This window comes from Lathyrus oleraceus, chromosome 5 (assembly GCF_024323335.1).
Source record: "Lathyrus oleraceus cultivar Zhongwan6 chromosome 5, CAAS_Psat_ZW6_1.0, whole genome shotgun sequence".
Lineage (NCBI taxonomy): Eukaryota > Viridiplantae > Streptophyta > Magnoliopsida > Fabales > Fabaceae > Lathyrus > Lathyrus oleraceus.
In genome coordinates, this window is record NC_066583.1 from 130,805,299 (window position 1) to 130,830,917 (window position 25,619).

Below are 25,619 nucleotides of genomic sequence, written 5' to 3' on the forward strand. Positions count from 1 at the left end.
TTTCTCCTCAAGATTACATCATCAAGCATGCTTCAAATGAAATTTTGTTGAACATGAAAGTTGAATATATTGCTCTCACCTTTCCAAAAAGTCCAAGAACATGAATTTCTCATGTATGGTTGAAGAGATATGGATCAATCTTTGCCAAGTGAATTTGAACTTCAAGAGGGGATAAATTTTAAACCATAAGGCCAGATGAAGTGGTTCTTTTTGCAACATTTCTCTCTTGACATGTACTATCGAATTCATGCATCACATACCAGGCATTTTGATCACAAAAATATTTGACTTTTCATTTGAATTTTGGAGGGAACTTTTAAATTCAAAAATTATGCATTGTCCACACATGGTATCACTTGCATTTGGTTCACAACATCATTTCATGTGGATTTCCAACAGAAAACGTGCACTGTAGCATTGGCATGCATGCATAAAGGGTGCATTTGTAAATTTGGCATTACACTTGGTTTTCCTTAATTCCACTTGCATTAGCCTAATTGGGATTAAGAGCTTCATTAACAGATCATATATATAGCTAATCCTAACATAAAATCATAAGAACAATTCACAAATCTCAGATCTAGAAATTTCTCTCCAATTTTCTCTCAAACTTTTCATCAAAATTCTGCAAAAGCATTGCCTGGTTCTTGGTTGATTCATCACATAGGAGCATTGAAGAGCATTTTGGAAGCAAGATCCAGGAGAATTCATCAAGATTCGAAGCTGTTAAAGTTTATGCTCATCCATGGCAGGTGAAGTTTCTGGACAAATCAAGCACGATTGAGCTATTGTTCTTCATCCATTCATTCATCCAAGAGTTGAGGATCATCTGTTTCTGCATTACAAGACCTGATTCGAGCGATTCCAGTTCTGTAGCTTCTTGAAGGTCAGATTTCGAATGCTTTAATTCTTGAAATGTTTATGTGCTTATTGTAGATCGTGCAACACTGAGTACACTGAGCTTTAGATCTTTGAATTTCATGCAGTATTGAACAAGATATGCTAGATCTAAGTTTGACATGTGAATGTTCTTGGCATCGAATCTTTGAATCTAGGTTGAGTTAGGTTAAAATAGACATGGATTGATGATGTATGATGTGAGAGGAACACGATGATATGCTTATTGTTCATTTCTGTGCACTTTTGTTCTTGGCCTATGAAGAACACGATGAACTGTATGAATGCGCTAGGGTTTTAGTTTCCAGATTGTGTTTGATCTTTCCCAGTGCCTGTTGCATGCGTTTGTATGTTTTTAGCCATGTATTGGACCACGTGTTGCTGGCTTGGCATGTTGATTGGCTGAGAGCGCTTTGCAGCGCCACATAAGCTTTAGTGAAACGGTGAGTTTCACCTATGAGCGCGCCCAATTTTGAATTTTCACCCGGTTCGATCCCTCGCTCAGCATGTTTCCAAATGACCTTTACATTTTATTCCACATGTTCATGCTATGCTTCATTCATGTTTTTATTTTTTTCATTCACTTAAAAAAAATCATAACTCCATGAATACTCATCCAAATGACATGAGATTTTTTGCATCTTGATCCTCATCATGTCTACTTTTTTTTGGCTATTTTTCCAGAATTTGTGCACGGTTGAAAATTATTTTGGCTTAGGGTTTGTGTATGCATGTGCTATCTTATACCTTGCTTTCCATTTGCTTTATGAAATGATGAGTTTAAATCCAATGTTCTTGAAATTTTGTGTGCTTAAACTAGACATCTTTAGGGACCTTTTGGTGTTGAGTTTGCATTTTTAGCATTTCTGGTTGTTGAGATATGGTCAGGTTAATGTAGGTGTGACAATGTGTGTCACACCTTTGCTTGCTCAACTTGATGATTTTCTTTGCCATGCCAAATAAATGCCAAATGATGTGATTTTTTGCATGATGCTTCTTCTTGATGTTAGGATTGATCATGAATATTTGGGGAATTTTTGGATTCACTTCTGATTTGTTTGGGATTTTCCTTTCTGGATTGCCATTTGTGGACTTTTGGATAGTCATGAACTTCAATGATTTGTGAAATGATGGTTGTTCATCCTATGAATGTGAAATTTTGCACATTGTTTCTAGACACTTTGAAGTTTATTGTGGCTTTGGTTTGAGGCATTTATCATTTGTCAATTCTGTTTTAGGCTTGTGTTAAGTTGATGAACCAATTCTGGTCCTAGTTGAGCTTGTTTGTGCTTGCCTTGACTTGATGAATTTGATTACCATGCTTAAACTTGTCCAAATGCCTTGATTTTTGGTGTGTTGTTCATGTGATCTGTTCTGTTTAGCCATGATTTTTCTTGAGATTAATTGAATCATTTTTGAATGAATGTGGATGTGTTCATTTTGTTGTTTCAATGAGCTTCCAATTTGCATGCCTTGCCTTATTTGATTTATGAAATGAACTTGGTGCATGATATGGATGTGGAACCTTTTGGATTATGTTCTTATTGGATTGAATTTGATTCATGCTAATTTTCATGTTCTATTTTAAATTATTTCTGCTTCTTTGACCCTAGGCCTTGTCCTAGTGGTTGATGCTTATGTTTGAGTTTTGTTTTCAGGATAAGGAGCATGTGGTCATAAGGGAATTGATTCATTTGCTTGAGTTGGATCATTTGGTTGATGATTAGCTAATCTCGACGTGTTTTGTAGGTTTCTTTTAGCTCATTTGAGTTGAGCTTGTGCCTTGCTCATTGATGCTTGGCTTGTTTGACTATGTCTGTTGACTATTGACTATTAACTGTCTGATTGACTTTGTGAGTTGTGTACTGACTGAGTTAGATTGTTTTCAGGTACATTAGTTGCTTAAGTTCTTTGAACTTGCTTTTGCTGTTGCTTGGTTGCTTAACCATTTGAGGTATAACTTCTCTGACTTCATGTAGTCTGGAAGACCTATCCTGTTACTTGGGCAGGCACCTGTCTGAAGCCCTCCTTAAGAGGCAATGCTTGTGTTTGTTTATCTTTGTGCCAAGCAGGAAAAGACCTCTAAGAGGCAATTGGCAGATAAAAGAGATGTGTAATCCATCTCCTGCTATTTAGTTGAGTCATCCCTTTGCTCACACACCTTATGTTGATGCATTGTGGATATTAACCCAAGATCTTTGTTGTGTCAGTCATATGTGGAGAAGAGTTCCAACTTTCTGAACTCCCACTTTCATTTGTCTGAAACTCTCCCAGGCCAGGGATAAGAGCTGTGAGGCACACCCCTCACTTCCCATTTCATCTGCTTCACCCTAACTCTCAATGTTAGGGTTAAGAGCTAACTACACCCGATTCCAGTTGGCTTGTGTTTCACAGCCTAACCTTGTGTGAGCCCACTTTGTTTGTATATAGTGTGTGCTAATTGCGTGTATGTTTGCTTTGCTTATTCTGTTTAGGATAGCTTGCTGCCTGTGCAAGTTAGATAGAAACCTCAACCTAGGACCATTGTGGAATACATAATAACTATTATGCTCGAGTCAGTCTCCCTTCTAGTTAGTCATTTCCCAGTCTCTGGTTAGGAGAAACTTTCTCCCCTGTTAAGGGGAACTACGTTGCCCTGATCCTCATACCAGATGAGGTACGTAGGCAGGAGGTCGTACGAGATCTCTTCGGGCACCTTTTTTCTTTTTGTGTGTGTTTGCTTGACAGTTACTAGGCTCGAGTGCCAGACTCCTTGGTAACCTGTTGTTTGTTGATCCTTCTTGTGTGTCTTAGGAGATGGATGTAAGCCCAGCGATTGACATTCCGTATCCTATTGTTGTGTGCTTGGAGTCCGATATAAGCCCAGCAATTGGCAGTTGGTTTCCAGTGTGTATTTGTTGGTTCGGAGTCTGATGTAAGCCCAACGATTGGGATTCGGTTTCCATGTTTGCCTGTTTGTGTGTTTGTTTTGACGTCTCAGCGTCTGTGCGTGTGTTTTGTTTGGCGTGCGTGAGCCGAACTACGGTAGCTCTGATTCTCATTTCAGATGAGATACGTAGGCATAGGATGCGATATCCTAGCGAGCCTTTTCCCCTCTTCTTCCACCTGTTTTGTTTCCAGTGTGTGTGTGCATTCTTTTGAGCAATGTTTAGCAACCTTTCTTCTATCTTTTTGAGCGTGGATCCCGTCGAGTACGACGGATGCGTAGGGGTGTTAATACCTTCCCTTCGCATAACCGACTCCCGATCCCATCACTCTTTGGTCGCGAGACCATGTCTTTTCCAGGTTTACTTCGAGCGTTTCCTTTCCCTCTTTGGGATAAATAACGCACGGTGGCGGCTCTGTTTGTTTTTGTTTTAGCCCGCCGGTTGTTTTTCGCGGATGCGGCAGCTGGCGACTCTGCTAGGGAATTATAGAAGTTGACCTATTGCTGGTCCATCTTCCCTAAGCGAGTCTCTCCTAGCGTTCTAGGATAGTTTAGGTTGCTTGTGCTTCTATTTATTGCATTTATGATTATTATGTTGTGTATATATTTGCATAAATATTTGCATGCATCATACTATCATGTTGTTGTCCTCTGTACAGGTGGTTCCTATGATATGGGGGGTGTTCTGAGTGGGGCTAAAACCCAGGCCCGAGTATACACCTAGGATTAGTGTGGTCTCACGTTCCTCACATGCTGGTTGGGCATGTTGTTGCGACGTGACATACCACAAGCCGGACGAGGTTCATCTGAGAGAGCTCTTCCATTGTGGAGTATTCCACTTTGGTCTAGTTAACTCTTTTGAGCTATTGACTTCAGTGATCGTTCTTTCCCGGATCTTTGGTTTAGGCGATCTTACGAGAGCTGCAACAGCACACCCGAAAGGGCAAACCCGTTGAGTATCTTTGCCCGATTGTCGAGACCATTATCCGCCTTAGGATAACCTGATTAGAATTTACCTGTGAGGGGAGGGTTGATTCTTACAGATGCATGTACTGATGGTGACTTTGATGGTGACTAATGGTTCAGTTGTGGATCAGAGTCCTATTTATAAGTCGGATTTATGGATATTTATTTTTGAGACGCCGGAGTTCTGTCCATGTTATTTATCAGTGGGGATCCGTTTATTTCAGGATTCCCCGGGCTGATTCAGAGATTGTTGTGGTTATCTGCTCAGAGGACTTTCTGATGATGATGGTGATGTATCCTTCAATTCCGTTTATTTCGGAACCCAGAGTTGGATCTATGGTTGCCCAGTACCGCAGATGGTTGTGATCAGTTCAGAGATCAGGGCTGTAACTCAGTGCAACGGATGATCAGATAACTTGGAGGATGGCAATATGCATTGCATTCATACATCAGCATCATTCTAATTTTGCATTTATCCGCATCTAACTCATGTTTACCCATATGCAGGGACATTTTAGATTGAGATCCTGGTTGAGAGACTTCTTTGTTCCAGATATGAGACCTGGTTTGAAGGATGATGTTGTCTACAGTTTCTTCGACCCAGAGATCAGCGTGTTGAAGGATATGATAGCATTGATTACACCCGACCATGTGGGGTTGTTCCGTGAGACGTATGGGGGTATTCTGAAGATGGTTTTCAGGCTCACTGATAGGGATAGGAGCGCCATCCATACTTTTCTCCAGTTTTATGACCCTGGTTTGAGGTGTTTCGTCTTCCCGGATTACTTATTGGGGCCTTTGATGGAGGACTATGCTGGTATCTTGGACATTCGGATTAGAAATCAGGTTCCTTTCTATGCTACCAAGGAAGAACCAGATATTGGTGAGATATCCCGTGCTCTTTATTTGAGTCCGGAGGCGACCAAGGGGGGTTTGAAGGAGAAAGGAAAGTTACATGGTTTTCATCGTAGCTTCCTAGAGGTAAAGGCCAAGGAGCATGCTGAGTTGGGTAATTGGAAAGCTGTCTATGCTTTGATTGCTGTGAGCATTTATGGCATTATCCTATTCCCTAACCAGAAGAACTTTGTGGATATTAATGTCGTCCGTTTGTTTGTTCAGAGGAATCCTATTCCTACTCTGGTTGGAGATGTCTATTACTCGGTCCATAATCGGAACGAGAAGAGGCGTGGGGGACTGATCAGGTGTTGTGCTTAGCTATTATACAAATGGTTTATGGGATATTTGCCTTCCAGGGGTGCTTTTCTTCTCCTTGACCATACTGTCAATTGGGCGACCAAGTTGATGGGTTTGCGGGCCAAAGACATAGCTTGGACTCACAGTAGTGGGGTTGGACAGGACTTCATTTGCAGTTGTGGGAGTTTTCCCAATGTGCCTCTTATAGGAGTTCAGGGTTGCATTAATTATAACCCGACACTTCTTAAGAGACAAATGGGATTCGCTATGGAGGTTCCTCCTCTCAAGAGTGAGATTCAGGAAACTTTGTACTTCCCGGTTGAGGGCAATCAGGCCAGGTTGAGGCAAGTATCTGATGCATGGCGCAACATTCAAAGGAAAGGCAAGTTTTCTTGGGGTAGAGCTAATAACAGGTCTTTTCCTCCGTTTGATGACTGGCTCAGCAAGAGAGTGGAGCTCACTTGTCTACCATTTCCTATGGTTGATCCTTGGTATCCGTTGATTGAGGAATCTCCTTCTTCTGTCAGTATGAGAGAGTTCCTAGAGATGAAGAAGGAGAGAGATCAGCTGCAGGCAGAGAAGACTGAATTAGAGATGAGTGTTGCTCGGGTTCAGATGGCAAATCAGGAGATCAGAGGGAGGATGGAAGATCGGGATAAGAGGCATACTCTTGTGGTGAAGCGCTTTGAGATGGATACCGCTTACTATGGCAAGGTCAACCAAGCTTTAGAGTCATCCATAAGGGAGCACGACATCACCAAAGAGAGGTTGGCCAGAGCTTCGAAGGTCATTGAAGATGAGAAGAGGAGGCAAATCGTTGTGAGGGATCAGAGGGAAGACCGAGTCAGAGTCCTCATCGCCGAATGGGAAGCAAAGATGAAGGTTAAGGAAGCAGAGAACATGAAGATCATTGCCGAGAGAGATCATCATATCGCCGAGAGAGATCATTATCTTGCTGAAAGAGATCATTACTTCAGACAAATGAAGATTGGCCAGAAGGAGGTAGGGAGATTGCAGCAGGAGAACACTGAGCTTAGGTTCGCGGTGAAGTTTACCAAGATGGTAGACGATGCGGAGCCTTCTGTGGGGCCTTCTTCAGTGTAGTCTTTTGTTATCATTTGTGGGGATTACCGTCAGGCCTGTTGACGGAATTCACTTGTTTGTATTTCCTTTCTGATTCTGGAGAATTGTATTTGATTTGTATCAAACTTGATGTATGACTATGGCACTTATTGTGCACTTTTGGTATGCAATGGTTGTTTTCATTCAGTAATCGATCTTCAAGCTTTATTTGCTTTCCTGTATGCACTCACACAGCACACACATGGTTGGGTGGTATTTTGCTAAATCGTATATCTCTGATATGTATGATGAAATCATTTGATGAATGTCAGAATATTGCTGCCGGATTATTATCTGTCTCGATGAAGCCAGGATCGAGAGACAGGGTGTCCCTCATGTGGATAGATATTGCATTCATGCATGATCATAATAACTTGTTTTCTATTTTGCAGGTATCAGTTCTAACGTGCTTGATTGTTTCAGGAATCATTGCTCGTGCTCGTAGAGTTGTACCTTTGCACTCAACACGTCCTCACAGATATTTTACCAGACGCAACACACCAAGGCTGATGGATTTACCAAATATAGATGTTCTCGAGCTGAAAGAGAAGATGAATGAGCTGATTAACATCATGCAAGGGTTTGCAGTCGGGCAGAAAGCTCTGGCTGATAAAGTAGAGAAGCTCGAGCGGGCTTCAGCTGCCAACAGTGGTGTCAATCTGGATGGTGTCTCTAACCAGGGTCTCGGTGGCTCCAGGGACGGTGGAAAGAGGACAACTGTGGGTATAGTGAATAACAATGCTGGTGGTTTTGGTGCTGCCACAGGTGGTGGGCCCGGTCAGATGGGCAATAATATGAAGGACAATCTGTTTCCTCCTTTCTTTGGGGTTGAGGATGATAGGGAGGAAGACAGAGAAGCGTATCAATTCTCCATGCATAATGAGCCGTTTGGTCAATACGGTGTCCAGCCACCAAACAAAGAGATTCAGTTGCTGGCAGAGAAGATCAGGGCTCTCGAAAGCTATGCCACTCCGGGGGTTGTGAATATGTCAAATATGGGGTTGGTCGAGGGGATTGTGATCCCACAGAAGTTCAAGGCGCCTGCATTTGATAAATATAATGGGAGTTCCTGCCCGGAGACTCACCTTCAAGCTTTTGTTCGCAAGATTTTTGCCTATACTATCGATCAGAAGTTGTGGATGTACTTCTTCCAGGACAGTCTGTCCGGAGGATCCTTGGAATGGTACACCAAGCTGAAGTCTTCTGACATCAAGAGCTGGCAGGATCTTGGTGACGCATTCTTTAAACAGTAACAGTTTAACGCTGATATGGCTCCTAGTCGTACCCAGCTGCAGGGTATGTCTCAGAAGCCTAATGAGGGGTTTAAAGAGTATGCGCAGAGATGGAGGGAGTTAGCTGCCAGAGTTCAACCTCCATTGGTGGACTGGGAGATGTCAGATCTGTTTATGGGTACCCTGCAGGGGGCGTTTGCTGAAAGGATGGTCGGATGCCCGGTTACTAATTTTGCAGATATTGTGGTGGCTGGTGAAAGGATAGAGAGTTGGTTGAAGCTGGGGAAAATCCAGGGTGGTAATGCTTCGTCATCTGGATCGAAGAAGCCCTTTGGAAATGGTCAGAGGAAGAAGGAGGGTGATACAAGTGTTGTGTATACCCAAAGAGGACAGAGTAGGGATCGTTACTATCAACACACTGCGGCGGTAACTATTCCTGCTGATAATCGGCCTGCACAACAACAACAACAACAACCGCAACAACAACGTCAGCCATTTCAGCAGAGACCGCAGAGGGCTGGGTATCAGGTGCGCGGGAGAATGAGTGATCGTCAGTTCGATAGGCCGCCTGTGACCTATTCTTTTCTGTTGAAAAAGTTGAAGGATTTGGGGTTGGTTCAACTGAGAACTTTGGCTCCTTTGAGACCTGATCAGAGGCCAGCCAGTTTTGATGAGAATGCTAAGTGTGAATTTCACTCAGGTGCTCCTGGGCATAACGTAGAAAACTGCAAAGCTTTTAAGCATGTGGTTCAAGACCTGGTGGATTCTAAAGCAATCAACTTTGCTCCATCTCCAAACGTTAATGCTAATCCCATGCCTGCGCATGGTCAAATGGGGGTGAATGCAATTTCTGAGGAAAGCAGAATCGGGCTGTTAAATGTTGATCAGTTGAAGACTCCTTTGTCTGAGGTCAAACAACAATTGTTGTTGAGTGGGGTCTTTCCGGGCTGTGGTGATTGCTGTGCTGCGTGCACTATTGTTCTGAATGGGTGTATACTGTTGAGGAAGGTTATCCAGAAGTTGATGGATGAAGAAAGCCTCAGGTTTGAGAAGGCTGGTATGGGGAAGGAGGATGTCTCCACCATAACTATCTACTTCGACCCGGTTGATTTGTCGACGCTGGCCGATGCGGCTCCAGTTACTATCACGGTACCTGGGCCAATTCCCTATGACAAAGATGATGTTGTGCCGTGGCATTATGGTGGGGAGGTGTATTGTAATGGAGAGAAAGTGGAAGATCAGACTGCAAGTGAAACCACCGTTTCAAAGGTGGATAATGTCGGACCCAGTGGTTTCACTCGTAGTGGGAGGTTGTTTGCTCTTGATGCTTTGAGGGGTGGAGAAGGAGAAAAAGAAAAGAAAGAAAAGGCCGAGGCTTTAGCCAGGGCAAGAGGAAAACAAGTAATCAATGAAGGTACTCCTGTGGTGACACCGGCGCCTGTTGGGCCGGAGAGAGAACTTGATGACGAAGCAGAAGAATTTTTAAGAATCATCAAGAAGTCTGAGTACAAGCTTGTTGACCATCTGCAGCAGACCCCATCCAAGATCTCAATTCTGTCATTGTTGCTGAGCTCTGAGGGGCATAGAGAGGCTTTGTTGAAAATTCTGAAGAGAGCCTATGTTCCTCAAGAGATCACAATCAATCAGTTGGAGACGGTGGTGTCTAATGTTCATGCCAGCCATGGGCTGGGGTTCACTGACCTTGATCTGACTGTGGATGAGAGGAATCATAATCGGGCTTTACACATTGCAATGGAATGTAAAGGAGCCGTGCTTTCACACGTGTTGGTTGATACTGGCTCCTCTTTGAATGTGTTGCCGAAGAAAGCCTTGGCGAAGCTGAACTGTGAAGGGTTGATCCTGACGCCCACTGACCTGATAGTGAGAGCTTTCGACGGTTCGAAACGGGCGGTGTTTGGAGAGGTAGAGCTCCCGGTGAAGATTGGGCCCGAGGTGTTTAAGTCAGTATTCTATGTCATGGATATTCAGCCGGCATACAGTTGCCTGTTGGGTCGCCCATGGATTCATGCTGCAAGGGCAGTGACTTCGACTTTGCACCAGAAATTGAAGTACATCTGGGACGGGCAGGTCGTCACCGTTTGTGGAGAGGAGGACATCTTCGTCAGCCACCTTTCATCGTTCAAATACGTGGAAATGGACGGTGAAATTGTTGAAACACCGAGTCAAGCATTCGAAACCGTCAAGGTGGAGAATGCTCTTTTTGCAAAAGAGGAGGAGAAACCGTCCATCTCTTCGTACAAGCAGGCCGCCGATGTGGTGAAGAGTGGGGAAGCTCCTGGTTAGGGGAAGATGATGGACATCTCCGCCAAGAAAGACAGATTCAGATTGGGTTATCAGCCGGGCCGAGGCTCGTCTGGACAAGGTAGAGGACGTCGTCCGTCATTCACATTCACCAGTGCTGGAATGCTGGATCCAGATCACATCTGTATGGTGGGTGAAGAAGTTGACAGCGACTGTGAGATGGATCGGTGGATAAAGCCGTGCGCACCAGGGATAGGAGTCCAGAACTGGAAGGCTGAAAAGATCATCACTGTCACTCTACTCGAAGAGTAATAATTTCTGTTTTCGATTTTATCTGCATGAAAGCCATACGTTTTGCCCGAAACGTAATGGTGCATTGTAAGGGCCACCTCATGTTTCATTTTGCAACTATTTGCATCATAAATAAAAGGATGTTTTTCAATCAAAAAGCGGTGTTCCCTGTTTTTCATTTATTTTTGCAGTTTAAAAACAAAAATAAAAATAAAAATGGCAATGTTTTCATTTTTCTTTTCAATTTGTCTCGCTCCGGTTCTAAAGCAATGCATGAATCAACATTCATGCAGATGCGATTCATCACCGGATCTCGTTGATAACAATCCTGTTACACCCTCATATGACTTCGACAATCCGATCTATCATGCTGAAGAAGAAGGCGAAGAAGATTGTGAACTGTCAGGGGAATTAGCCAGGTTGTTGAAACAAGAGGAGAAGGTGATTCAGCCGCATGAGGAGCAGGTTGAAATTGTGAATCTGGGTACCGAAACGGTCAGGAAAGAAGTGAAAATTGGGCCTGCTTTGGAGGAAAGTGTTAAAATCAGAATGGTAGCATTGTTAAAAGAGTATGTCGACATCTTTGCCTGGTCTTATCAAGATATGCCAGGGTTGGATACCGATATCGTTGTGCACAAGTTACCGTTGAGAGCAGATTGTCCTCCAGTGAAGCAGAATCTGCGCAGAACTCGACCTGAAATGGCCATGAAAATTAAAGAGGAAGTGCAGAAGCAGTGGGATGCTGGTTTCCTTGCTGTCACTAATTATCCGCCTTGGGTCGCAAATATTGTGCCAGTGCCGAAGAAAGATGGAAAGGTGAGAATGTGTGTGGACTACCGGGATCTGAACAGAGCTAGCCCGAAAGATGATTTCCCGCTACCTCACATTGATGTGTTGGTAGATAATACGGCTCAATTCTCGGTGTTTTCCTTCATGGATGGATTTTCTGGCTATAATCAAATCAAAATGTCGCCAGATGATATGGAGAAAACAACGTTCATCACACCATGGGGCACTTTTTGTTATAAGGTGATGCCATTTGGTCTCAAGAACGCCGGTGCTACTTATCAGAGAGCCATGGTGACTTTGTTTCATGATATGATTCATCATGAAATTGAATGCTATGTTGATGACATGATAGCAAAGTCCCAGACAGAAGAGGGGCACTTGGTAGATCTGGCCAAGTTGTTTGACCGGCTGAGACAATTCAGACTGAGGTTGAATCCGAACAAGTGCACTTTCGGAGTGCGGTCCGGTAAATTGATGGGGTTCATTATAAGTGAAAGAGGAATCGAGGTTGATCCTGCTAAAGTAAAAGCAATAAGAGAAATGCCTGAACCGAGAACGGAGAAGGAGGTTCGTGGTTTCTTAGGTAGATTGAACTACATTTCACGGTTCATATCTCATCTAACAGCCACGTGTGAACCTATATTCAAGTTGTTAAGAAAAGATCAAACGGTCAGGTGGAATAATGATTGCCAAGCGGCATTTGAAAAGATAAAAGAGTATTTGCAGGAGCCTCCGATTCTGATGCCTCCTGTGGAGGGAAGACCGTTAATTCTGTACTTGACGGTCCTTGAGGGGTCTATGGGGTGTGTATTGGGGCAGCATGACGAGTCTGGTCGAAAAGAGCATGCCATATACTACCTTAGCAAAAAGTTTACCGACTGTGAAACAAGATATTCACTGCTCGAGAAAACTTGCTGTGCTTTGGCCTGGGCTGCTCGCCGACTGAGACAGTATATGCTGGTTCATACCACTTTATTGATTTCCAAGATGGATCCAATCAAGTATATTTTTGAGAAGCCAGCATTGACCGGACGGGTTGCGAGGTGGAAAATGATTTTTACAGAATATGATATCCAGTATACCTCTCAGAAAGCAATTAAGGGGAGTGTATTGTCTGATTACCTTGCCCAGCAACCTATTGAGGATTATCAACTGATGAAGTTTGAATTCCCTGATGAGGACATCATGTTTCTCAAATCGAAAGATTGCGAGGAACCAATCCCGGAGGAGGGGCCTGACCCTGAATCCGAATGGATTCTGATGTTTGATGGGGTCGTTAACGTGAATGGTAGCGGTGTTGGTGCTGTTTTGGTTACGCCGAAAGGATCCCACATTCCTTTTGCTGCCTGGCTAACATTTGAGTGCACCAACAACGTGGCTGAATACGAAGCTTGTATTTTGGGGATTGAAGAGGCGATTGATTTGAGGATCAAGAACCTTGTCATATATGGAGATTCAGCTCTGGTTGTGAATCAAGTTAACGGAAAATGGTATACGCATCAATCTCATTTAATTCCATACCGGGATTATACGAGGAGATTGTTGACGTTTTTCACCAAGGTGAAAATGCATCATGTGCCGAGAGAAGAGAATCCTTTGGCAGATGCTTTGGCTACTCTGGCTGCCTTGATTAAGGTACAGTGGTGGAATCAGTTCCCCAGTGTTGAGGTAGGACGTCTGGATAGACCGGCTTATGTGTTTGCTGTCGATACAGCGCCTGATGATGAGAAGCCGTGGTATTACGATATCAAGCGCTATTTGGAAACCCAAGAGTATCCTGAGGGAGCATCCAAGAAGGACCGAAAGACTCTGAGGAGGTTGGCTATGGTGTTTTACCTGAATAAGGATGGAAGTTTTGTACAAGCGGAATTTTGATTGGGTCTTGCTCAGATGTGTTGATGATAAAGAAGCAAGCCAATTAATGAAAGAGGTTCACGAAGGGTCGTTCGGTACCCATTCCAGTGGGAATGCAATGGTGAAAAAGCTGCTGAGAGCAGGTTATTATTGGATGACAATGGAGGCCCAATGTTTCAATTTTGTGCGAAGGTGTCATAAATGCCAGATTTATGCTGACAAGGTGCACGTGCCTCCAAATCCATTGAGCTTAATGTCGTCTCCGTGGCCGTTCGCTATGTGGGGCATTGATATGATCGGAAAGATTGAGCCTACAGCTTCGAATGGGCACCGGTTCATATTAGTGGCTATTGACTATTTCACCAAATTTCTGAAGAGAGACATCATTTGCAGATATGGGGTTCCCGAGAGAATCATTACTGATAATGGTTCTAATTTGAATAACAAGATGATGGCAGAACTGTGCCGGGAATTCAAGATTGAACATCACAATTCTTCTCCCTATCGTCCGAAGATGAATGGGGCGGTTGAGGAAGCCAATAAGAATATTAAGAAGATTGTGCAGAAGATGGTCGTGACCTATAAAGACTGGCATGAGATGTTTCCGTTTGCATTGCATGGGTATCGAACCTCGGTGCGCACATCTACTGGGGCAACGCCTTTCTCACTGATATATGGAATGGAGGCCGTGCTACCGGTTGAGGTTCAAATTCCCTCTTTGAGAGTCCTGATGGACGTAAAGCTGCAAGAGGCGGAATGGGTAAAGACTCGGTACGAAGAGTTGAGCCTGATCGAGGAAAAGAGGCTGGCAGCCATTTATCATGGGCAATTATACCAGCAACGGATGAAGCGTGCTTTTGACCAAAAGGTACGACCTCGTGTGTATCACGTAGGTGATATGGTGCTGAAAAGGATCCTTCCTCCTCAAAACGATCGAAGGGGCAAGTGGACACCCAATTATGAAGGTCCATTCGTGGTCAAGAAGGTTTTCTCTGGTGGAGCCTTGTTGTTAACGACCATGGATGGCGAGGATTTTCCATCCCCTGTGAATGCAGACGCAGTTAAAAAATACTTCGTATAAAGAGACCCGTTGGACGAAAAGAATAAAATAGTCCAGGCAAAAATGGGCATCCCGGCGAACCGAAAAAATGATGAAAAGGTTCGGGCAAAAATTAGGGATAAAAAGGAAAAATATACACCCGGCAAGTCGAAAACCTGAAAAGGCGACTTGGGCAAAAAAGGGTATCCCGGTGGACTGAAAACCCGAAAGGGCGGTCCAGGCAAAAGAGGGATTGAAACGAACAACTGCGTCTAGCATGATCGTTTGTTTTGGATATGACATGGATAATCCCCGACAGGGATCAATCGCAATCGTTTTGTTCAAAAGGCAGAAAGCACGGAGAGTCTGAGGACATATGGGGTGTAACCGAGTTGGAACTCGATGAGATCGCGGTTTCACATTGCCATTAGGATAGATTTTTCCTTTTGTGCGCAATTACCTCTTTTCAGGAATTGCTTCCTTTGTATTGCTTGGTTTGAGCCACACTTTTCAATCAATAAAATGCATATTCAGTAAAATAATTATGTTTTTGTTTTCATTACCGCTTTGATTGCGAAAACATCCAATTGTTTGTGATAAAGAATTTTGCATTTTAAGACATACAGGTCCCTTCCAATGCATGCTTATAAGATTGAAAATTTGAAATCTTATTTGGAAGGTTGAGTGACCCAAGTGTTGAAATCTTGACACGCCTGGGGCACGGTTTTATTTAAAGATCTCTTTTGCAGGTACTGTTAGGTATTTTCACTCACTTGCAGGTTGTGATGTGGAAGCTTTTTTTGACAAAAAGATCCCCGGGGAGTCCGATCAGGGACAAGGGATCGAGGAAAGGTGAAAAGATGGCGAGACGTACGACGATCCTTGGGTATTAATCAAGAAGACTCTTCAAAGTCTGAAGGTTAGAAAGTTTGTACCAATCTGTGGAGTTCGCTCTTCGGGGAGTACGGAGAAGTCGGGAATACAAGGTGATGAATCAGAAAAGTCCAGACGAGTCTGGGAGTTCTCAAAATTGGAAAGCTGACAGTGGATTTAGACGGTGAACACCATGGTTCGACGGTTCGATGGGTGTTCTGTGCCAGAACCTCCTGGTTTCCCCAAGCAGAGTTGGGATTGTTACCTCCTCAGCAGATTCAAGGTCTGTGTCTTCCCTAGCAGGGTCGGGATGGTTATTTCCTCACCAGGTTTTAGATCGGTATTTCCTCAAGCAGCCAGGCCTGAAGGTTGCTATTTCCCAGCGGAGGTATTTGTTGGTATTGGTTTCTCGAAGCAGAGTCGGGATTGTTATATCCCCAACAAGTCAGAGATTGTTGGTTTCCCCACAGAGTGCGTTGGTGGTTCTTTCCCCAGCAAAGTCCCCAAGCGGATCGGGTGCAGAGGAGGTTATTCCTGGTAAGGGTGGCCTATTTCCCAGCAGCAGTGTTATTCCCCAGCAGGGTGGAAATCGGAGTGTTGGCGAGTTCCTCAGCAGAGTGCCTCGAGCTCCCCAGAAGAGTCCCTTGAGGGGGATACTTTTTATGCATTCATCATGTAGATAAGCATAGCATATTGCATAAATCGCGTAGCATTTCCATGATTATGGAGCATTACGCTAAAAAGTCATGCATCATCATTGCAAGCATAAGCTAGTCTCAGTCCGTGGTTACCGTTTTGAGAAGTGGTTTCGCTAGTTGGAAAATCAGCAGTATTGCAAGCATCAGTTATCCCAAGCCGTGGTTACCATCCGAGAATGGGTTTTGCCGGTCGGTGAAGATGATACTCCGAGGAGTTCAGCATCATGACATCAAGTTAACAATATTCCCCAGTAGTGCGATACTGGAGGAAATTTCTGTCGTGCGAGATAGAAGTTGGAAGATGATACTCTGAGGAGTTTAGCATCATGACGTCAGGTTAGCAATGTCCCCCAGTAGTGCGATACTGGAGGAAATTTTTCCGTCGGGCGGAGATGGAAATAATCAAAGGACGTTATGCGATCAGCGCGAAAATACAGTTCAATCGGAGAAAAGGAAGTGTTGCGGCATTTTCTGGAGAGCGGGGTTCAATTGGAGAAAAGGAAGTGTTAAGACATTTTCTGGAGAGCGGGGTTCAAATGGAGATTGGAGTTGAAGAGTATATCCGGGATGAGGTCCTCAGGATTATCTTCTGTTCATGTGTCACCTTAGACTTTAGCTGAGGCCAACAGAGGTCGTTATGGGTGTCTTCTAAGGGAGAGATGCACATGTTACCTTCCTTTTGTGAAAGTATACCCTCTGATATGTCGCCATCATAGTGGTATTTTGGTGTTATTTCCGACGTTGCCAGCGGAATTATCACAAGAAAGTGGAGAACAGGGTCCAAATGGAGAAAAGGGAAGTGTTAGGCATTTTCTGGAGAACGGGGTCCAAATGGAGAAAGGGAGACACGGGGTGTTTTCTGGAGAGCGGGGTTCACAATGGCGATCACAAGTTATCGTCAGGCGACTGGGGTTCAAAATGGAGAGCGGGGTTCATTATTTGGCAAACAAGACTACTGTGAAGTTGTCGGGGTTCAACTGCGGTGATCCGGGATCATTCGCGCAAAAGAAAATATTTGTTCGGGGTTCAAGAAAACGAAAAAGAGGAAATCATCAGAAAGTTTTAGGTTTCAAGAAAAGTATAAAAAAGTAATAATAATCCTCATCGGATAGGTGGTGTTCAGGCCATGGTTATTCTTGTGTTACCATTTATTTTGGTATACAGGTCGACATTTTGTTTCGGTATTCAGGCCGACTTTCTCCGTACCAGACGGATTCTTCCTTTGAGATTGCTTCTTTGCCGATTCTGACAGGCGTTGTTAATTATTTTCCCATCAGAGTGCAAATTGTTCGTCTGTTCTTGGTATTCAATCACTCTTCACCCTGATCATCTGAAAGCCGAGGCTGTTCATATCGACAGGTTCACAGTGGATTGAATAGGGGCAGCTGTAACACCTCAAAATTTGCCCTCCTCTCTTGGGACTAGCTTAATATATTGCATTTCATCTTTTAGGTCATTAGTCATTGCATCTTTGCATATCATATGGAAACAATAAGCAAGTCATCCTCCTAGGTCTTTATCAGAAGATGAAGAGGTTAAAAGATTCAAGCCTGAGGGTCTCATGAATTGATCACTAGCCATCTGAGGGTTTGTGCTTCAATTAGGGTTTCTTGGTTCTTCAAGGAGATTGATCATTGTCTTGGATGGAAATGGTACATCACCATCATCATGGTCTTATCATCACCAAGAGGTTCATTGTGCCTGATCATGTTCCTTGGGATTAGGGTTTTGACCTCTGGTCAACCCTAATCAGTTGTATTGTGCCAATCAGGGTTTTGCAAGGAGATGAGGTCTTCAATGAGATGGGGATCATTACATGATTTTATTGAGCTTGTGTAAGCTAGGGTTTCGTGTTGGAGCCATTTCATCAGGAGATTGAGGCTCAAATTCATCTGTGCATGGCCAAGTCATCTATCAACTGCAAAAGTCAACCAAAAGTCAACTGGTGGATTTGGAGGTGGGAAGTGGTTAGAAATACTTCATTCATGTTCAAACAAGTCTCATTTGACATTTCAAACATCAACATTGAAGAAAATAAAGTCAGGACAAAAACTTTCCAAAAATAGAAAGTGACCTGTAATTCAAAATTGCCAAAAATGGAAAGGTTTTCTCCTCAAGATTACATCATCAAGCATGCTTCAAATGAAATTTTGTTGAACATGAAAGTTGAATATCTTGCTCTCACCTTTCCAAAAAGTCCAAGAACATGAATTTCTCATGTATGGTTGAAGAGATATGGATCAATATTTGCCAAGTGAATTTGAACTTCAAGAGGGGATAACTTTTAAACCATAAGGCCAAATGAAGTGGTTCTTTTTGCAACATTTCTCTCTTGACATGTACTATCCAATTCATGCATCACATACCAGGCATTTTGATCACAAAAATATTTGACTTTTCATTTGAATTTTGGAGGGAACTTTTAAATTCAAAAATTATGCATTGTCCACACATGGTATCACTTGCATTTGGTTCACAACATCATTTCATGTGGATTTCCAACAGAAAACGTGCACTGTAGCATTGGCATGCATGCATAAAGGGTGCATTTGTAAATTTGGCATTACACTTGGTTTTCCTTAATTCCACTTGCATTAGCCTAATTGGGATTAAGAGCTTCATTAACAGATCATATATATAGCTAATCCTAACAGAAAATCATAAGAACAATTCACAAATCTAAGATCTAGAAATTTCTCTCCAATTTTCTCTCAAACTTTTCATCAAAATTCTACAAAAGCATTGCCTGGTTCTTGGTTGATTCATTACATAGGAGCATTCAAGAGCATTTTGGAAGCAAGATCCAGGAGAATTCAACAAGATTCGAAGCTGTTAAAGTTTATGCTCATCCATGGCAGGTGAAGTTTCTGGACAAATCAAGCACGATTGAGCTATTGTTCTTCATCCATTCATTCATCCAAGAGTTGAGGAGCATCTGTTTCTGCATTACAAGACCTGATTCGAGCGATTCCAGTTCTGTAGCTTCTTGAAGGTCAGACTTCGAATACTTTAATTCTTGAAATGTTTATGTGCTTATTGTAGATCGTGCAACACTGAGTACACTGAGCTTTAGATCTTTGAATTTCATGCAGTATTGAACAAGATATGCTAGATCTAAGTTTGACATGTGAATGTTCTTGGCATCGAATCTTTGAATCTAGGTTGAGTTAGGTTAAAATAGACATGGATTGATGATGTATGATGTGAGAGGAACACGATGATATGCTTATTGTTCATTTCTGTGCACTTTTGTTCTTGGCCTATGAAGAACATGATGAACTGTATGAATGCGCTAGGGTTTTAGTTTCCAGATTGTGTTTGATCTTTCCCAGCGCCTGTTGCATGCGTTTGTATGTTTTTAGCCATGTATTGGACCACGTGTTGCTGGCTTGGCATGTTGATTGGCTGAGAGCGCTTTGCAGCGCCACATAAGCTTTAGTGAAACGGTGAGTTTCACCTATGAGCGCGCCCAATTTGAATTTTCACTCGGTTCGATCCCTGGCTCAGCATGTTTCCAAATGACCTTTACATTTTATTCCACATGTTCATGCTATGCTTCATTCATGTTTTTATTTTTTTCATTCACTTTAAAAAAATCATAACTCCATGAATACTCATCCAAATGACATGAGATTTTTTGCATCTTGATCCTCATCATGTCTACTTTTTTTTGGATACTTTTCCAGAATTTGTGCACGGTTGAAAATTATTTTGGCTTAGGGTTTGTGTATGCATGTGCTATCTTATACCTTGCTTGCCATTTGCTTTATGAAATGATGAGTTTAAATCCAATGTTCTTGAAATTTTGTGTGCTTAAACTAGACATCTTTAGGGACCTTTTGGTGTTGAGTTTGCATTTTTAGCATTTCTGGTTGTTGAGATATGGTCTGGTTAATGTAGGTGTGACAATGTGTGTCACACCTTTGCTTGCTCAACTTGATGATTTTCTTTGCCATGCCAAATAAATGCCAAATGATGTGATTCTTTGCATGATGCTTCTTCTGGATGTTAGGATTGATCATGAATATTTGGGGAATTTTTGGATTCACTTCTGATTTGTTTGGGATTTTCCTTTCTGGATTGCCATTTGTGGACTTTTGGATAGTCATGAACTTCAATGATTTGTGAAATGATGGTTGTTCATCCTATGAATGTGAAATTTTGCACATTGTTTCTAGACACTTTGAAGTTTATTGTGGCTTTGGTTTGAGGCATTTATCATTTGTCAATTCTGTTTTAGGCTTGTGTTAAGTTGATGAACCAATTGTGGTTCTAGTTGAGCTTGTTTGTGCTTGCCTTGACTTGATGAATTTGATTACCATGCTTAAACTTGTCCAAATGCCTTGATTTTTGGTGTGTTGTTAATGTGATGTGTTCTGTTTAGCCATGATTTTTCTTGAGATTAATTGAATCATTTTTGAATTAATGTGGATGTGTTCATTCTGTTGCTTCAATGAGCTTCCAATTTGCATGCCTTGCCTTATTTGATTTATGAAATGAACTTGGTGCATGATATGGATGTGGAACCTTTTGTATTATGTTCTTATTGGATTGAATTTGATTCATGCTAATTTTCATGTTCTGTTTTGAATTATTTCTCCTTCTTTGACCCTAGGCCTTGTCCTAGTGGTTGATGCTTATGTTTGAGTTTTGTTTTCAGGATAAGGAGCATGTGGTCATAAGGGAATTGATTCATTTGCTTGAGTTGGATCATTTGGTTGATGATTAGCTAATCTTGACGTGTTTTGTAGGTTGCTTTTAGCTCATTTGAGTTGAGCTTGTGCCTTGCTCATTGATGCTTGGCTTGTTTGACTATGTCTGTTGACTGTTGACTATTAACTGTCTGATTGACTTTGTGAGTTGTGTACTGACTGAGTTAGATTGTTTTCAGGTACATTAGTTGCTTAAGTTCTTTGAACTTGCTTTTGCTGTTGCTTGGTTGCTTAACCATTTGAGGTATAACTTCTCTGACTTCATGTAGTCTGGAAGACCTGTCCTGTTACTTGGGCAGGCACCTGTCTGAAGCCCTCCTTAAGAGGCAATGCTTGTGTTTGTTTATCTTTGTGCCAAGCAGGAAAAGACCTCTAAGAGGCAATTGGCAGATAAAAGAGATGTGTAATCCATCTCCTGCTATTCAGTTGAGTCATCCCTTTGCTCACACACCTTGTGTTGATGCATTATGGATATTAACCCAAGATCTTTGTTGTGTCAGTCATATGTGGAGAAGAGTTCCAACTTTCTGAACTCCCACTTTCATTTGTCTGAAGCTCTCCCAGGCCAGGGATAAGAGTTGTGAGGCACACCCTTCACTTCCCATTTCATCTGCTTCACCCTAACTCTCAATGTTAGGGTTAAGAGCTAACTACACCCGATTCCAGTTGGCTTGTGTTTCACAGCCTAACCTTGTGTGAGCCCACTTTGTTTGTATATAGTGTGTGCTAATTGCGTGTATGTTTGCTTTGCTTATTCTATTTAGGATAGCTTGCTGCCTGTGCAAGTTAGATAGAAACCTCAACCTAGGACCATTGTGGAATACATGATAACTATTAGGCTCGAGTCAATCTCCCTTCTAGTTAGTCATTCCCAGTCTCTGGTTAGGAGAAAGTTTCTCCCCTGTTAAGGGGAACTACGTTGCCCTGATCCTCATACCAGATGAGGTACGTAGGCAGGAGGTCGTACGAGATCTCTCCGGGCACCTTTTTTCTTTTTGTGTGTGTTTGGTTGACAGTTACTAGGCTCGAGTGCCAGACTCCTTGGTAACCTGTTGTTTGTTGATCCTTCTTGTGTGTCTTAGGAGATGGATGTAAGCCCAGCGATTGGCATTCCGTATCCTATTGTTGTGTGCTTGGAGTCCGATATAAGCCCAGCAATTGGCAGTTGGTTTCCAGTGTGTGTTTGTTGGTTCGGAGTCTGATGTAAGCCCAGCGATTGGCATTCGGCTTCCATGTTTGCCTGTTTGTGTGTTTGTTTTGACGTCTCAGCGTCTGTGCGTGTGTTTTGTTTGGCGTGCGTTAGCCGAACTATGGTATCTCTGATTCTCATTTCAGATGAGATACGTAGGCATAGGATGCGATATCCTAGCGAGCCCTTTCCCCTCTTCTTCCACCTGTTTTGTTTCCAGTGTGTGTGTGCATTCTTTTGAGCAATGTTTAGCAACCTTTCTTCTATCTTTTTGAGCATAGATCCCGTCGAGTACGACGGATGCGTAGGGGTGCTAATACCTTCCCTTCGCATAACCGACTCCCGATCCCATCACTCTTTGGTCGCGAGACCATGTCTTTTCCAGGTTTACTTCGAGCGTTTCCTTTCCCTCTTTGGGATAAATAACGCACGGGGCGGCTCTGTTTGTTTTTGTTTTAGCCCGCCGGTTGTTTTTCACGGATGCGACATCTGGCTAGATCTACTTTGTTTCGATTCTCTGGATGAATCTACTTTCGGTCTTCGGGCTAGACCTGACTTCGATCTTCTGGCTAGATTTGGATTGTTTTAATGATAAATTCCCATCATCAGGATCTCGCATCTGAGGCATGCGCTGGTTGACCCTCTTTCGAAATCTACACCCAACCTTCATGTTAGATATGCAGCTTCGAGAATATTCCACTTTTTGGGCTTCGTACATGTTCTTCAGGCTAGGACATGTTGTAACAACTCTTCGATTAGGGTTTTTTTTAAATGCGATCCACAGGCTGGATCCTCTTGTAGGTTGATTTTCTGTTGAGCTGTCAATCTACTCCTCTAGCTGGCTTGCTGGGGAAAGAATGCTCGCAGGCGACTCTCTGGCTGAATCTTCAAGTTGAACCTCAGGCTGGCTCTTTGGAAAACGATTCTCAGGCTGAATCTCATGACTTTGGTTGTAAAGTAATTCTTCAGTCTGCTTTGAAGAACCCGTTTATCAACTTATGTGTATGCTTGATATGATATGCATGCAAATGCAAATGTTATGCATGGTGTAAAAAGAAAAAAGAAAAAGATCTGCTTGGGGAAGCAAACTCCGGTAGGGAACGGATCGCCGTATCAATCCTTGAATGCTCTGTGGGGAATGATCCGTCTGTCGGGACCAATGAGCCAAAAATAAATTGGCTTTCTCTGGAAAGTTGACCTTGCTGCGGGTATGAACTTGTTAATTGTCCTCGAGCTGAGGATCAAAACAAATCTGTTAAGATAATCTGCTGGGGAATGAGATGAACACTGGGAACACCACCCTCTTGTCTGTTGGGTACGCAACTACTCCGCTGTTGCTGGGAATACAAGGTGCAACTCTACTGGGGGGCATGCTCTACTGAGGAGAGACTTTGTCAACCGCTTGGGGACGCGGATTCATTACTCGGTTTGAATTCACCGTCCAGGATTAAGCACATTCAAAGCAATTTTAAATGTTTTCCTGTGCAAATTATCTGCAAAAGCCACCATTATGTTCAGATGCAATATATTTAATCAAGAATTCAAACATCTTTTGCAAACAAACTGATAAATGAAAAATAAAGAGGCTCTTTAACTGAATTATTCGACTTTTATTAGTTGAAAAATTTGTGCCAGGAATAGGCGAGTACATCAGGAAGCTGATCCCTGAAAAGAGGAGATCGCTATAAATTGAACAAAAGAAACTATCCTAATGGCAACGTGGATACGGGTCCCACTGAGTTTCGACTCTGCTATGGTTCGTATGACCTCAAGACGCTCTGCTCATCTTGTTTTCTGAAGTGGATGATTAGTCGATCCGTAACCTTCGAAAATTGCCGGATTGAATGAAACGGTGATATAACACGGATGAACTCAGATTGCAGTCATTCGCTTATTCCCTCTTTTGCGTGGATCGCCCTTTCGGGTTTTCAATCCACCAGGATGCCCTTTCTTGCCTGAGACGCCCTTTCGGGTTTTCGACTCACCAGGTGTACCCCCTTTTTTTTCTTTTTTTATATCCCTAATTTTTGCCCGAACCTCTTTGTTCTGTTTGGTTCGTCGGGATGCCCTTTTTTTTGCCTGGGCTCTTTTTCTTTTGTCCAGCGGGTCAATTATGCGAAGTATTTTTTGACTGCGTCTGAGTTGACAGGGGATGGGAAGTCTTCGCCATCCATGGTTGTTAGCATCAAAGTTCCGCCAGAGAAAACTCTTTTAACCACGTATGGACCCTCATAGTTCGGTGTCCATTTGCCCATGTGATCTGTGTTGGGAGGAAGAATTCTTTTGAGCACCAATTCACCGGCTCGATACTTCCGAGGGCGCACTTTCTGATCAAATGCTCTCTTCATTTGTCTCTGATATAGTTGGCCATGGCATATAGCTGCTAGTCTATTTTCCTCAACTAGGCTCAGCTGGTTGTATCGAGAACGAACCCATTCTATTTCGTCCAGCTTAACATCCATCAGGACCCGCAAAGAAGGAATTTCGACTTCAACCGGAAGAACTGCTTCCATGCCATATACAAGCTGATAAGGTGTTACCCCGGTGGATGTTCTAATTGACGCTCGATACCCATGTAATGCAAACGGTAACATCTCATGCCAGTCCTTGTATGTTACCACCATCTTTTGCACAATCTTCTTAATATTCTTGTTAGCTGCCTCAACAACGCCATTCATCTTTGGCCTGTAAGGGGAAGAATTGTGATGCTCGATTTTGAAGTCCCGGCAAAGCTCTGCCATCATTTTATTATTGAGATTCGAACCATTATCAGTAATGATCCGCTCGGGAACTCCATATCTGCAGATGATATCTCTTTTCAGAAATCTGGCTACCACCTGCTTCGTAACATTCACATAGGATGCTGCTTCCACCCACTTGGTGAAGTAATCAATAGCGGCCAAGATGAATCTATGGCCGTTGGAAGCAGTCGGTTCGATCTTGCCAATCATATCGATGCCCCACATTGCAAAAGGCCAAGGTGACGACATGACATTCAATGGGCTTGGAGGGATATGCACTTTATCCGCGTAAATCTGGCACTTGTGACACTTTCGGGCGTATGCGCAACAGTCTGCCTCCATTGCTAACCAATAATACCCCGATCTTAATAACTTCTTAGCCATTGCATGTCCTCCGGCATGGGTACCGAAAGATCCCTCATGTACTTCTTGCATTAACATGTCCACTTCCTGCTTGTCGACACATCTGAGCAAGACCATGTCGAAATTTCGCTTGTACAGAGTATCATCTGAGTTCAGAAAGAAGCTACCGGCTAACCTCCTCAACGTCTTCTTATCATTCGAAGACGCCCCAGCTGGGTACTCTTGACCCTTCAGGAAATGCTTGATGTCATGATACCACGGCTTATCATCAGATACCGCATCGGCAGCAAACACATAGGCGGGTATATCAAGCCGAGATACCTCAATTCTGGGTACGTAGTTCCAACATAGCACCTTAATCATCAAGGACAAGGTAGCCAAAGCATCAGCAAATTGGTTTTCTTCACGAGGAATGTAATGCAGCTTCACCGTCGTAAAGAAAGTCAACAATCTTCTCGTATAGTCTCTGTA